At 34.0% G+C, this 13,667-nt stretch overlaps 1 protein-coding gene across 1 annotated transcript in view; it reads left to right on the top strand.

Moving 5' to 3' along the window:
• The window catches only part of LOC114346096 (uncharacterized), a 951,713-nt gene that overhangs the window by 662,489 nt on the left and 275,557 nt on the right, over positions 1 to 13,667 (top strand). Inside the window, exon 3 of the mRNA XM_028296888.2 lies at positions 6,538 to 6,622. The gene's annotated coding sequence lies outside the window, so the exon portion shown is untranslated. The remainder of the gene's footprint in view (positions 1 to 6,537; positions 6,623 to 13,667) is intronic.

The following is a 13,667-nucleotide window of genomic DNA, read 5'->3' on the forward strand; positions in this document are numbered from 1 at the left end:
ATTGCATATTAAAACATAGTTTTTAATTCTGAACAACTTTTTATAATAACAAATTTCAATATTGTGAAAAATAAAGGTACTTTACTCTTCAGCGAAATTCATATTTTTTGACATACCTCGTATAAAATTGACAAAATATAATATCTTATAATTTTATTTTGGTTACGATACTATGCAAAACTTTTTATAAAGAATAACTTTTTTTCATAAAATTAATAATAACGGAGCTATCATAAATAAAAATGATGTTGGTGTCCGTGATTTGAGGTAAATTTTCAAAAAAAAAATTTCAATTAGAAGAGTGCAAATGCAGATCATAACATAATTTTGAATTACAAAAAACTTTTCTCAATGACCATTTTCGATATTGTGAAATATAAAGGCACTTTACTCTTGAGCGAAATTCATATTTTTTGACATACCTCGTATACCATTGATAAAATGTTATATCTGATGATTGCTTCTTAGGTTTTAGACTACGCATAGCATTTTATAAGGAATAAGTTTTTTTCGTAAAATTTATATTAAAAAAGTTTCCCATATGGTTCTAAGTTTCGCAGACACACTGTATGTATTATAATGTTGGAAATTCTTGTTTCGGTAAATTCGGTTCACTGTTTGGATCCTTCTACAACACCTCTAACATTAAGCAAAAATCGATCATCGGAACTGGCATCCCAATAAAAAGGAGAATGTAAACATTACATTTATTCGGCGAAATTTTTACATCGGCAATTGATTCGATTACATCGCATTTGCCGCGTTGTTTTACTGGTTTTTTTCTAAAATATTTCTCTGGAACGCAATCCCGGAGTGGAAATGGTAAAATTAAGGACTTGATTTGAGTAATAAAAATGGTGAAAAGAAGTAATAATTGAGAGAGTGATTACTTTAGTACGCTTGTTTTTTTTTTGCATTTATTTTTCTTTGTTTTTGGCATATCAGCTTGATTCTGGAAGAGCTGAACATTATCCCTTCATTATAGCACGGGATCTGAATATAGGTCGATCTGTACCCATCTGCTTGCCGGACGAAACATTTTTTTTATTTAATTTCATACATAGACAAATATTTCTAGCATGGGTTGCCTATCAAAATCGTGTCATAGCTATCCTTAAAGGGGAGACCGTAGGGGTTGAAATCAATATAATTAAATAGGCATATTCAGTAGCAAGTGTTCGTATAAGTTGTGGAAAGATGTGTATCCATATCGATACATTTTTGGCAAAGTAACGTAAGTGACATTTTATGTTTTTCTATTAAACTAAAGCTATTGTTGTTTAGAAGGTACTGCCAAAGTGTAGTAAGTCTAGAATTACTTCAAATATAATATATCTAGGCTTACAACACTTTGGCAGTACCTTCTAAACCAGCGGTTCTCAATCTGTGGTACATGTACCACTGGTGATACATATCATTATTTGAGGTCTGAGGTGGTACATAAAACGCAAAAATAGCCAAAGTCAGCACCACTATTATAGTTAATTAGGTCACCTAACTAGATAGGTATTTCAGTTAGGTGGTACCGAAAATAATACAAAGTATTTGGTGGTACATGACTCAAAAAGATTGAGAACCGCTGTTCTAAACAATAATAGAGTTTGTTTAATGGAAAAGGATGATTCGCCAAAAATGTCACTTACGTTACTTTGCCAAAAATGTATCGATATCACAACGTTACAACACTGCAAAACAGTAGCCGGCAAATTATATGAATTCAGCTAACTGCTCTGTGAATTCAGCGAGAATGAATCTTTCTTACTTTTTCGAAATTTGCCATTGCGCAACCAGCACTCGCGTCTCTTCACTAATTTGGGCTAGTGTACATCTTACCATCCGTTTCCGCTATTCGTTAAAAAAAACGTATGTCTACAAAAGCTCTAAATAGTTGTATATCGTCAGGTATTAATGACACCGATTAAAAATCCAGTCTATCATTTATATTAAATCATGAATTGATGAAGTAATTTAAAATTCATTAAAACGACATGATATTTTTACACCTATCACACAGTGTGAATATATTTTTTTATCATAATCATAATATAAAGCAAAATATATTATTTATTGTTAGTATAAATCAACGAAGTCGTTTGTACTATTATTAGAAGTTGGCGTGCCGGAAACACAATGTTTATTATCGTCAGAACTACTCGGAGAAAGAGAGAGAGAGAAAGAGAACGCCAGAATTTATTACTCCCGTTAAATGAAGTTGGCAAACTTACTGTTTCTATCATTCCAACCATGTTTTTTAAATAAAACTAACATTTTAAAAATACCTTCGCGTTTTTTCATATATTTAATTATTATTTTGAAGAAACTGGAAATATTTTGGCCTTTAGGTCATCAATCAATAGTGCTTAATGTTTTTCATGATTTTGCTTACTATTTAAGAGGTTTAGAGAGCGTATACAAGTTTTTTGTCCCTTATAATGCGGTACGCTAGCTAACTTTAGATTTTAGCTAACTACTTTTAGCTAATAGCGAATTTTAAATACGAAAAGGTATAAGCCGATAATAATATTCTCTATCTTTTATTCTTTATAGACCAGGGCCTTTAGAAAAAAATACATCGTATTTTAAATACAGTACCTATCGACCTGATACTTTTTGCATTGTGTTCGGAATGACGTCAGGAAAACAGTCTACAAAAGAAAAGTGCATCAACATCATTCTCTTTGCCTTATCCCTATGCGAGGTCGGCTTCCCTAATTGCATTTCTCCATACAATTCTATCTTGGGTCATATCAATATTAATCCCCTTTACCAACATGTCCTGCCTAATCGTCTCCCCCCCCCCCCCCGTCTTCTTTGGTCTTCCTCTCCTACTCCTTCCAGGAATCTGCACTTCAGCAATTCTTCGTATTGGGTGATTAGCGTCTAGACGTTGAACATGACCAAACCATGTCAACCTATGCTCTCTCATTTTGGCATCAATTGGTGCCACACCTAGACTTCCCCTAATATACTCATTTTTAATTTTTTTCCTTTTTTGCCACTCCACTCATCCATCTAAGCGTTCTCATTTCCGCCGCATGTATTCGCTGTTCCTCTTTCTTTTTCACTGCCCAACATTCAGTTCCGTACATCATAGCTGGTCTTATGGCTGTTTTATAGAATTTTCCCTTCAACTTTATTGGAATTTTCCTGTCACACAGCACACCACTCGCTTCCTTCCACTTCATCCATCCAGCTCTAATTCTACTGCATGCATCTCCATCCAGTTCTCCATTACTCTGTAATACCGATCCCAGGTACTTAAAACTATTGCTTTTTACAATCAGTTCACCTTCCAAAGATACCATTTTATTTGTAGTAACTCCATCTTTAAATGAACATTCCAAATACTCTGTTTTTGTCCTACTAAGTTTTAAACCTTTTTCCTCCAGAGCTTGTCTCCACTGTTCCAGTTTTTGTTCTAAGTCTCTTTCACTATTTCCTACTAACGCGACATCATCAGCATACATTAAGCACCATGGAATGTTACCCGGTAGTTTCGCTGTTATCTGGTCCAAAGCTAATGAGAATAAATACGGACTAAGCACCGAGCCTTGGTGCAATCCTACTTTCACATGAAGTTTATCAGTCTCTCCCACACCTGTCCTAACACTAGTCGTTACTCCCTCATACATATCCCTCACAATCTTTACATATTCACCAGGGACTCCTTTCTTATTGAGTTCCCACCACAGAATCTCTCGCGGAACTCTATCATATGCTTTCTCAAGATCAATGAATACCATATGAGCGTTTGTTTCTTTACTCCTGTATTTTTCCATCAACTGCCTTATAATGAAAATTGCATCTGTTGTTGATCTGCCCTGCATAAAGCCAAATTGATTCTCGGATATTTCGGTCTCTTCACGTATCCGTCTATCAATTACTCTTTCCCATATTTTCATGGTGTGGCTAAGCAGTTTTATAGCCCTGTAGTTTGTACATCCAAAAGTGCATAAATAAACATGTCAAAATCAGTAGTATATTATAGGCAGAGGCGGCTCTAGCCCATGTAGCGCCCGTGTGCAGTCAATGCCCTGGCGCCCTTTGGTAGACGCGCAGTCAAAATGGAATACTCGAATAAGTACCTACCTTTTTTCCTCACCTTTAAAGAGGGAGGGTCTGGAATCTTTATCTCAGACATGGGAAGACATCTCAGTCCAGAAGGCCGCCTGAGTGACCTTAGTGCAGGATTCATTTTTCGTAGCCCTAGCAATAGTTCCCGAGGTACTTTAAAACGCCCTCTCGTCGCCGAGGCTATGCCGAATGCCTACCTGCCAAACCAGACCCTCCTCTGTCATCCAGCGCTCCGAAAGAGGAATGGCCGCTGCAAGGTCGACATCACTTCCGAAGCACTTTACCTTCATTACACTGTCACAAAATTTACACCTGCCTCTCTTTCCATTATGTTCCTTTCTACTATCCATCTGTTGCACTCTAGCATCGTATGTGTAACAGTGTCCTGGTATCTGCAGTATAGGTATTCATCAGTGTCAGCCTTTCTGAACCTAGAGAGGTAGGCTCTAAAACACCCGTGTCCTGTGAGCACCTGCGTTAGGAAATAATCCAGGCGCCTGTGACTACAGTCCACCCAATATTTTGGGTTCGGGAGCAGCATATTTGTCCACTGTGCCACATGCTCCGTGTTGTTCAATTCTTCTTGCCATCTTTCAATTGTCCTTTCTCTTTCCTGTCTTCTCTCGGCCATAGTGAGTTCTAGGTCTCTTCTCCCATACAGTTCTTTTCATTCCAGACTGGTTCCGCGTAGAGGACGATCGACTGCACAACGCCGTGCAAGGCCCTACTCCTTTCGGATTTGGGTCCCCCAATGTTGGGCATCACCCTCCCCAACGCAGCCGCACTGTTTGCAGCCTTCTGGGTCACCACACGCACGTGCTCCCTCCACTTTCCGTTCTGGTCCAACGTCACTCCTAGGTATTTTAAGTGTTTCTTGGGTATTAGACACGCCCCTGCACATTGTAGTTCCACACTTTGCCTGTTTCTTTTCCCTGTCAGAATGATGGCTTCGGTCTTCTCTGCTGCAAGTTTCAGTGCTTACTGTATCATCCATTTCTTCACAATGCCGCCTGCGTTCCGTACCCGCTATTTAAGATCTGAAACCCCGCCACTACAAGCGAGGTCGTCCACGAATGCGAAGGAGAATCGTACCCTCTCCATATCCACAGTTCATCATCCCGTCATATGCCAGGTTCCATAGCGTCGGGCCCAAGACAGATCCTTTCTCTACCATAATTCTTCTCTCAGAAAGATAGTCCGCTACCACGTTCATCAGGTATCCAGGACATTCTCACTTCTCCATTACCTTCATTACCTCGTTCCATTGCTGCGCATTGAATGCATTTCTAACATCGAACAACAACAGTGTTGTTTCTAACATCGAACAACAACAGTGTTGTTTCTAACATCGAACACCCAACGGTGTTCATCCCCTCTATTGCGCAAAGTGTCGAATAGACTCAACATGCTTTTCCCTTTACAAAAACCAAATTTCCTCTGGAATAAAATAAGCCTCCCGACCTCTCAATCTTGCCATTGATACGTCCCCGAAACATTATTTCATGGCGCATAAGCGCCATAACAGACGGGCGACTGTGGCCGGCCACTCTGTGGATCCACAAAAGTAGTTTCCGATGATTGACCGTGGGTTCTTATGTGGAGTGGACGTTGCATCACAGACGAGCGACTGTGGCCGGCCACAGAAGAACCGGCCATAAGAACCCACGGTAAACTACTTTTGTTGATCCACAGAGTGGCCGGCCACAGTCGCCCGTCTGTTATGGCGCTAAGTGCCAATGTAATTTTTCATTAATCGTTTTAAAGCATATTTTATGTTGAAACAAAGTAAACGACCCGCTCTTTGGCGCTCGGCGCCCCCCAACATCCCGGCGCCCGTGTGCACCGCACACCCTGCACAATAGGTAAAGCCGCCTCTGATTATAGGCCAGTTTTTGTTACTCGGGAGGTTTTGGGGTCGCTGAGTATGAATACGTCAACAGTCATCGGAAACGACACAATTGGGCACATGGTGCTCGGGGTCACTGCTAAATGCTAAAGCATGTCATCTTCTAAGATGACTCGGGGGTTTTGGTGTCGCTGAACACGAATACGCCATCAGAACCAACCCCCGGAGCACCTAGTGTCCAAGGTGACTGCTAATGTACGTAATCTTCTGGAGTTTCGAGACTTTTCGGTACTAAATTGATGCGAACAGAGTACTCTAGGGATTTTTGGAATTACTGAGTACTCCGGGGACAACCGGAGTTAGCTGGTTAAGCTGTAAAAAATCAACACCTCCTTTGTAGTCGAATCTTGAATACAAGGGAGGCTCTGGGTCTACTGATAGACTGGGACTACGTTTGCCTGTCGAGTTTTTCTCGGTATTCCCACAAAAGCCTAGAGTTCACCCTTGAGCGTCTACCTTATAAGCGGTATTTTTATCAACTAATTCAACTCACTGTTAAGTTTATAAAGATAAAGTTTAATTTTGCTTATTGCTAATGCTTCCTTATTTTATTCCAGAATGCCGAAAATGTCATCAACGCTGGCCACGAGCTGGCTACTTACAGCTGGATAAACATTAACTAATAAAATTCTTCGACAAAAGGTAAGTTATTTTTTTTTTCAGTTATATGAACTATTTTTGTGTTTATATTCTAAGACTGCCGTGATCAGAACGCCACTAATTTCAAATTCGATACAAATATAAAATAATACAATTAATTGTATTAATTATATTTAATTAACATTTCGGTTCATTCTCATTAAATATAGTAGTTCTCATATTATCATGTACGTTAAAATAAACATATACAGGGTGAGTTTTTAGTGCGGGATCGGTCGATAACTCCATTATGGTATAATAGAATTTAAAAAAAGTTATTTAGAAAAAATGTAGACAATAATATTCTCCAGGCTTGGAAAAATGTATATCAAACATATACTTTTTTAAACGGGACACCCTATATATTTTTTCATATTTATATTCCTCTCATAATTCTTGTTCTCATAATATCAAGTTTCGTATTAATATACAGAGTATTTAAACAGTTATGATCATTTTTATTTCAAAATCCCTATGAGATTAACACCATGTATATAAAGAAGTAATTCATAAACAATTATTTATTTTATACAAAAAGATAAACAATATACTGTAGTTTTTAAATTAAGTTTAATTAAAATCATTGACGAATATTTGTATACAGGGTGAAACACAAAACCCAATTACGATTCTATCAATTTTTTTAAATGGATCATCCTATATTTTATTTTTTAGAAATATTGTATGTATGATACTCTTTCATTTTTGTATAGCATTTCCTATACCTAAACTCACTACTTTCGGAGATATTTTAGTTTTCTTCAACTTTCGGGAATACATTAAATTTTTCTAGTAGAAAGTAGTAATGAGTAATAATAATATAACAAAATTATTTTTATTCAATAAATATCTAACAAAAAATATACACCATAACAATATGCAATAAATTTATCAATAAATGTGATATTAAGGAATTATCATTTATTTCACTAATATTCACGAATCGTAAAATTCTTACAAAAAATATGTCTTGTATATAATATAACAAAATTATTTTTATTCAATAAATAACTCGCACAAAACATAAATCAAAACAATATAAAACTGGTATAACAGTCTTTTAATTGTAATATCAACCATTCTAAGCCAAGAAGTTTTTAGTAAAACATTCCTAATTGCAGATTTTGATGCGTTGTTATTAATGATATAATTTTCACACTAATTTTCATTGCTACGCATCAAGCAATGCCTACTTTGTTAACACCCATAGTCAAACTAGGTGGTATATAATGTTTGGGGTGGTAATGTTGGCGATTATGTGATTGGCCCACATTTTTTGACGGCTGTGTGAACTGGTTTTTCTAAATAATCATTTGCCAATACCACTGCAATATGTACCGCTGAATATGCAACAACGATTGTGGTTGTTACACCTCCAGTTCACCACACTTCTTTTATTCACAATCATCTAAATAATTAGCTGTATATAAATACAAACTTTCCTGATAGGTGGATAAGCAGAGGAGGGCCAACTGTTTGGCCACCGCGATCAACGGAATTTTCCAAAATTGATTTTTTCGTGTGGGACTATACAAAAAATAGACAAGGCGAAAACGGCGGGTTCGAAGGAAAAACTATTCCCATGAGATTTTTTTGCATAATCACATTCGTGAGATATCCCAGAATAAGGTTCAAGAAGTCGCCCATGTGAAAAGTGGGCCAATTTGTTTTAACAATTTTTTTTTAATCAAATTGCAAGAATCAATATTTTTGGCCCGAACAATTTTTTCTTTAATTTTTTGGACCATTATGGATAAAAAAGGTCTCTTATAATTTTTCTCTAAAGTTGATCGTTTTCGACTTATAAGCAATTTAAAATTGAAAAAAACGAAAAATGGCGATTTTCAAGGCTTAATAACTCAGTTAAAAGTTATTATTATGTAAGTCAATATATGACTAAATCAAAGTTTAAAGCCCCCCTACAAGATCCTGAAGAAATTTTTGTCATTATTTTATTACTAAGCTGTTATTTTTAAGTATGTAATAATAATAAGCGCCATGCACGTGTGCGGCCGGCCGCTGTAAATTCTGAGTGCGAGAGAGAAGCCATTCCAGCAGTCCAATTGTGCATCTTACTCGCACTCACATTTACAGCGGCGTCAATACGATCTAACCGCTCATTGTTATTAATTAAAAATAACGGCTTAGTAGTAAATTAATCACACAGATTTCTTCAGGATCATATAGCGGCGACTTTAAACTTTGATTTAGTCACTTTCTGACTTTCATAATAATAATTTTTAACCGAGTTATTAAGTCTTAAAAATGGCCATTTTCGCGTTTTTCAAATTTTAAATTGCTTATAACTCGAAAAAGATCAACTTTAGAGAAAAATTATAAGAGACCTTTTTTGTCCAGAATGGTTCAAAAAACCTAAAAAAAATTAGGCCGGGCCAAAAATATTGATTTTTGCAATTTGATTAAAAAAAATAGTTAAAAAAAAATTGGCCCACTTTTCACAAGGGCGACTTCTTGAACCTTATTCTGGGATGTCTCACGAATGTGATTATGCAAAAATATCTCATGGGAATATTTTTCCCAACGAACCCGCCGTTTCCGCCTTGTCTAAAACCTTGTACATCAGAAGCCTCCAATAACGCCAGATGATATGAACAATAGAATAAGGGAAGCTTTTAATAATAGAGAGATATCGAAACTCATAAGTTAAAAGTTCCTTTATTACAGGATCTTTTAATAAAGGACAAATACAGGACATGTGTAATGAGAGTTATCGAAAACGCAGTTTTAAGGAATCTTTTATTTTGACAAATGACACATTAAATATTTTTGTAAATATAAAAATAACTTATAAAATTCTATTTGTTGATAAAAACATAAATATAAGTGAAGTTAGACGCCTTTCTTTTCTCGTTTCTTCACATAATTTGACAAATTTGTCACATTTTTGACACGTTACGTCAAAATAAAGAATCCTTTATTAAAAGATTTTTGTCCTCTATTTTTCCTTAAATACGGGCGGGCCTGTATTTTATTACAGGACAAAAATAAAGGACGCTATACTGCGCTTGCGTATATGTCAAAATAAAGGATCTTTTATTAAAGGACGATGTTAAATAGGGTTTCGATATCTCTGTAATATTGACTTGACTGCATAGACGTTGAAGGTACATTTTGAACATTTATTTTAGACTAATTTCCTTCCTTCACGTGAATTTCCTTAATATCACATTAATTGTTACATTCATTAAATATTGTTATGATTTGTATTTTTCTTAGTTATTTATTGAATAAAAATAATTTTGTTATATTATTATCACTCAATACTAACTTTCTACTAGAAAAATGTAATTAAATGTATTCCCAAAATTTGAAGAAAACTAAAAATATCTCCGAAAGTACTAAGTTTAGATATAGGAAATGCTATATAAAAATGAAAGAGTGTCATACATACAATATTTCTAAAAAATAAAATATAGGGTGATCCATTTAAAAAAATTGAGAAAATCGTAATTTGGTTTTGTGGTTCACCCTGTATACAAATATTCGTCAATGATTTCAATTAAACTTAATTTAAAAACTACAGTATACTGTTTACCTTTTTATATAAAATTAATAATTGTTTATGAATTACTTCTTTATATACATGATGTTAATCTAATAGGGATTTCGAAATAAAAATGGTCATAACTTTTTAAATACTCTGTGTAGTAATACGAAACCTGATATTATAAGAACAAGAATTATGAAAGGAATATAAATATGAAAAAATATATAGGGTGTCCCATTTAAAAAATTATATGTTTGATATACCACGCAGTTATTGATCACCTTGTAGAATGTAGCATATTTTCCAAGCCTGTAGAATATCATTGTCTACATTTATCTAAATAACTTTTTTTGATATTCTATACCATAATTGAATTATCCACCGATCCCGCACTAAAAACTCACCCTGTATATACTAAATTTACAATCAAGATGCAGTAGAAATAAACAAACCAAGACACGTTAAATGCTACTAGAGGCACTCCCGAATCATAATTTACTATGCATATACATTGGTAAATTATGATTCGGGAGTGCTCCTAGTAGCATTTAACGTGTCTTGGTTTGTTTATTTCTACTGCATTTCTACTGCATTGATTGTAAATTTAGTTTAGGTGATAATGTTTCTGTTCATGTCGAGTCTCACTATTCATCTATACGTATTACATGTTTTCCCAATCATGCATTTTGCAGTTTACAAAACTTTCATGTCAACACACTGTTATCAATCAGGTGCCACCGACACAGCTACCGTGTTTACACTTCAACAATTCTCCAATTACTGTATAAATGGACACATGAGACAAATATCTGATATTGGCCCAGAGCTGAAAGTGTTAAATCGTTATCGAAGAGAAGTCTTTTCAGTTCGTGTTTCTTCATATATAGAGCTGGCTACAAGCGTTCACTGGTACATTATGTGATAATAATTGCCACGTGGACGGTTCGTTTGTTTTCAATTAGTTAGTGTCTCACAAGTTCTTCCTAGCAGCGAGACATGGACATTGACGGGGAGACAAAAATCAAGAGTCAATACTATGGAAATGAGGTTCCTGAGGAAAATAGCAAACGGAAAGAGGACAGCCAAAATACGAAACGAAACAATCAGACAAAACCTAAAACTACAACCAATCAATGAAAAAATAGTAGAGGGACAACTTAGATGGTTCGGGCACGTGTGTAGAATGTCGACGAGATACTAACAAAACGAGAGTGCAGGGGAATAACAAAAGGTGAAGACCAAGAGTTATGTGGGTAGATGAAATCAGAAAAGAAGTCGAGAAGAAAGGATTGACATTGGAAAGTGCAAGAAACCAAACACAAGATCGGAAAGCATGGAGACTACAATGCCAAATCCAACTCCACCAGCGCTACACCTAAAGGTAGAAAGGCTTAGGACTAAGTAAAGTAAGTAAGTTCTTCCTGATAATTCTTCCCCACCATGAAATACGTATAAAGGAATTGTGAGACTCGAATTGAAAAATGCAGTTTTATTTAACCGAGACACTTAAGTTCTATACAAATATTATACTGTATGATGCAAAAATATGGATAAAATTCCTTATTTCAGAAACGCGATATAAAAAAAATCGTAAAACACGTCAATTTTAATTTTTGAATGACCATCAATTGTTATATGTGGTGGTCTTACGTCATCAGTGTTGGCGATTTTAAATGCAGACCGAGGTTACGGGGTACCTCATTTGAAAGGTCTCCTAATTGGCTTTGTAACGATGTATTATTCGAATATTTATTTCTACAGAGTTACCAAAATTATGTACTAGTTAAGTAAAGGGTAAAGGTTAAGTAAAAGTAATTACAATAAATACCTACTCATTTACAAAACTAAATTACGTTAGGAAAAATGCCCGTCTTTCGTAAATTTCAATATTTTTTACAATTTTATTATAATATATTACTAACTAAACATTTATGATAAGTTAATTGCGATAATAAACCAACAGTTTTGGTTAACCTTTTATAAATAAATATTCAAATAATTGAATCGTTGCAAAAGCGATTAGAAGACCTTTCAAATGAGGTGTCTAGTGACTTCGTATGTCATTACGCCAGCACTGATGACGTAATTTCCAACACATTTATAGTCATTGATAGCCATTCAAACATTAAAATTTACATGTTTTAAATTTTTTTTAGAAAGTTGTCTGTTATCAGTCATCATACTTAACTAATAGGAGGGGAGTGCAATTAGAACGAAAACATGCATTGTTTCGGAAAAATTCAAACAAGCTTATATTTTTCTAAAACTTTTTTTGTTAGTTTGTATATTTTAAAGTAAAAAGTTTTACTCGCGGATTTGGCCGCTAATTGTTTATTAATTGTTACAATAACAATTGTTTTGTATTAATAATTTTAAAAATATCGTTAAATTCATCATTTTACTTTGATCAAATATGTTTCTATTTTGTTTTTGATTATACTGAATCCGAATATGGCATTGCAATTTGAAAATTCTTATACAGAAGCTCTTATACAGTATGTCTGCGTAGCTAGGAACCACATGGAAAACTTTTTTATTATCAATTTTACGAAAAAAAGTTATTCTTCATAAAATGCTCTGGATAGTCAAAAATCTAATACTCAACCATCAGATATCAAATTTTATCAATTTTATACGAGTTATGTCAAAAATATGAATTTCGTTAAAGAGTAAAGTACCTTTATATTTCAGAATATCAAAAAATGCTATTATGAAAAGTTGTTTGAAATTAAAAACTATGTTTAAATATAAAATAACATTATTCTAATCGAAAATTTTTTTTCAATTTTTTCTCAAATTACGGATACTCATCATCATTTTTATTACAAATATGATAACTATTTTATTATCACTTTTACGAAAAAAGTTATTCTTCATAAAATGCTCTCCCTGCTCTAAAATTTAAGATATAACCATCAGATATTAAATTTTTTTAATTTTATACGAGGTATGTAATAAATATGAATTTTTCTTAAGAGTTAAGTGCCTTTATTATTCACAATATTTTAATTAGAAGGATGTAATTGAACATTAAAACAAATTTTTTAATTCCAAACAACTTTTCTTAATAACAATTTTCGATATTGTGAAATTTAACGATACTTTACTCTTGAGTGAAATTCATATTTTTTGACATACCTCGTATAAAATTCATTAAATTTGATATTTGATGATTGCATCTTAGATTATATACGATGCAGAGTATTTTATAAAGAATAACTTTTTTTCGTAAAACTGATAATAAAAAAGTTATCAATAGGTTCCAAGTTACGCAGACATACTGTATAAGAGCTAAAAAAATTTTTTTGCTGAACATTTATTATTGTTGAAGTTTATTATTAAATGTATTTTAGGTAAGTTTTACAGAAAAAAGTTTTGATCACTTTATATAAACATTTTTTTAGCTGGTAATTTTCGGTTTTTATATTACATTTTTGTTATCTTTCTTAATTTTCTCAAAAAGAAATAGTTTATTTAATTTCTAAAGTAAAATATTTTAGTGCGTTTTATAGATTACATCCTAAGCTTTAAAAAAACACT

The sequence above is a fragment of the Diabrotica virgifera genome, chromosome 1 (genome assembly GCF_917563875.1).
Source record: "Diabrotica virgifera virgifera chromosome 1, PGI_DIABVI_V3a".
NCBI lineage: Eukaryota > Metazoa > Arthropoda > Insecta > Coleoptera > Chrysomelidae > Diabrotica > Diabrotica virgifera.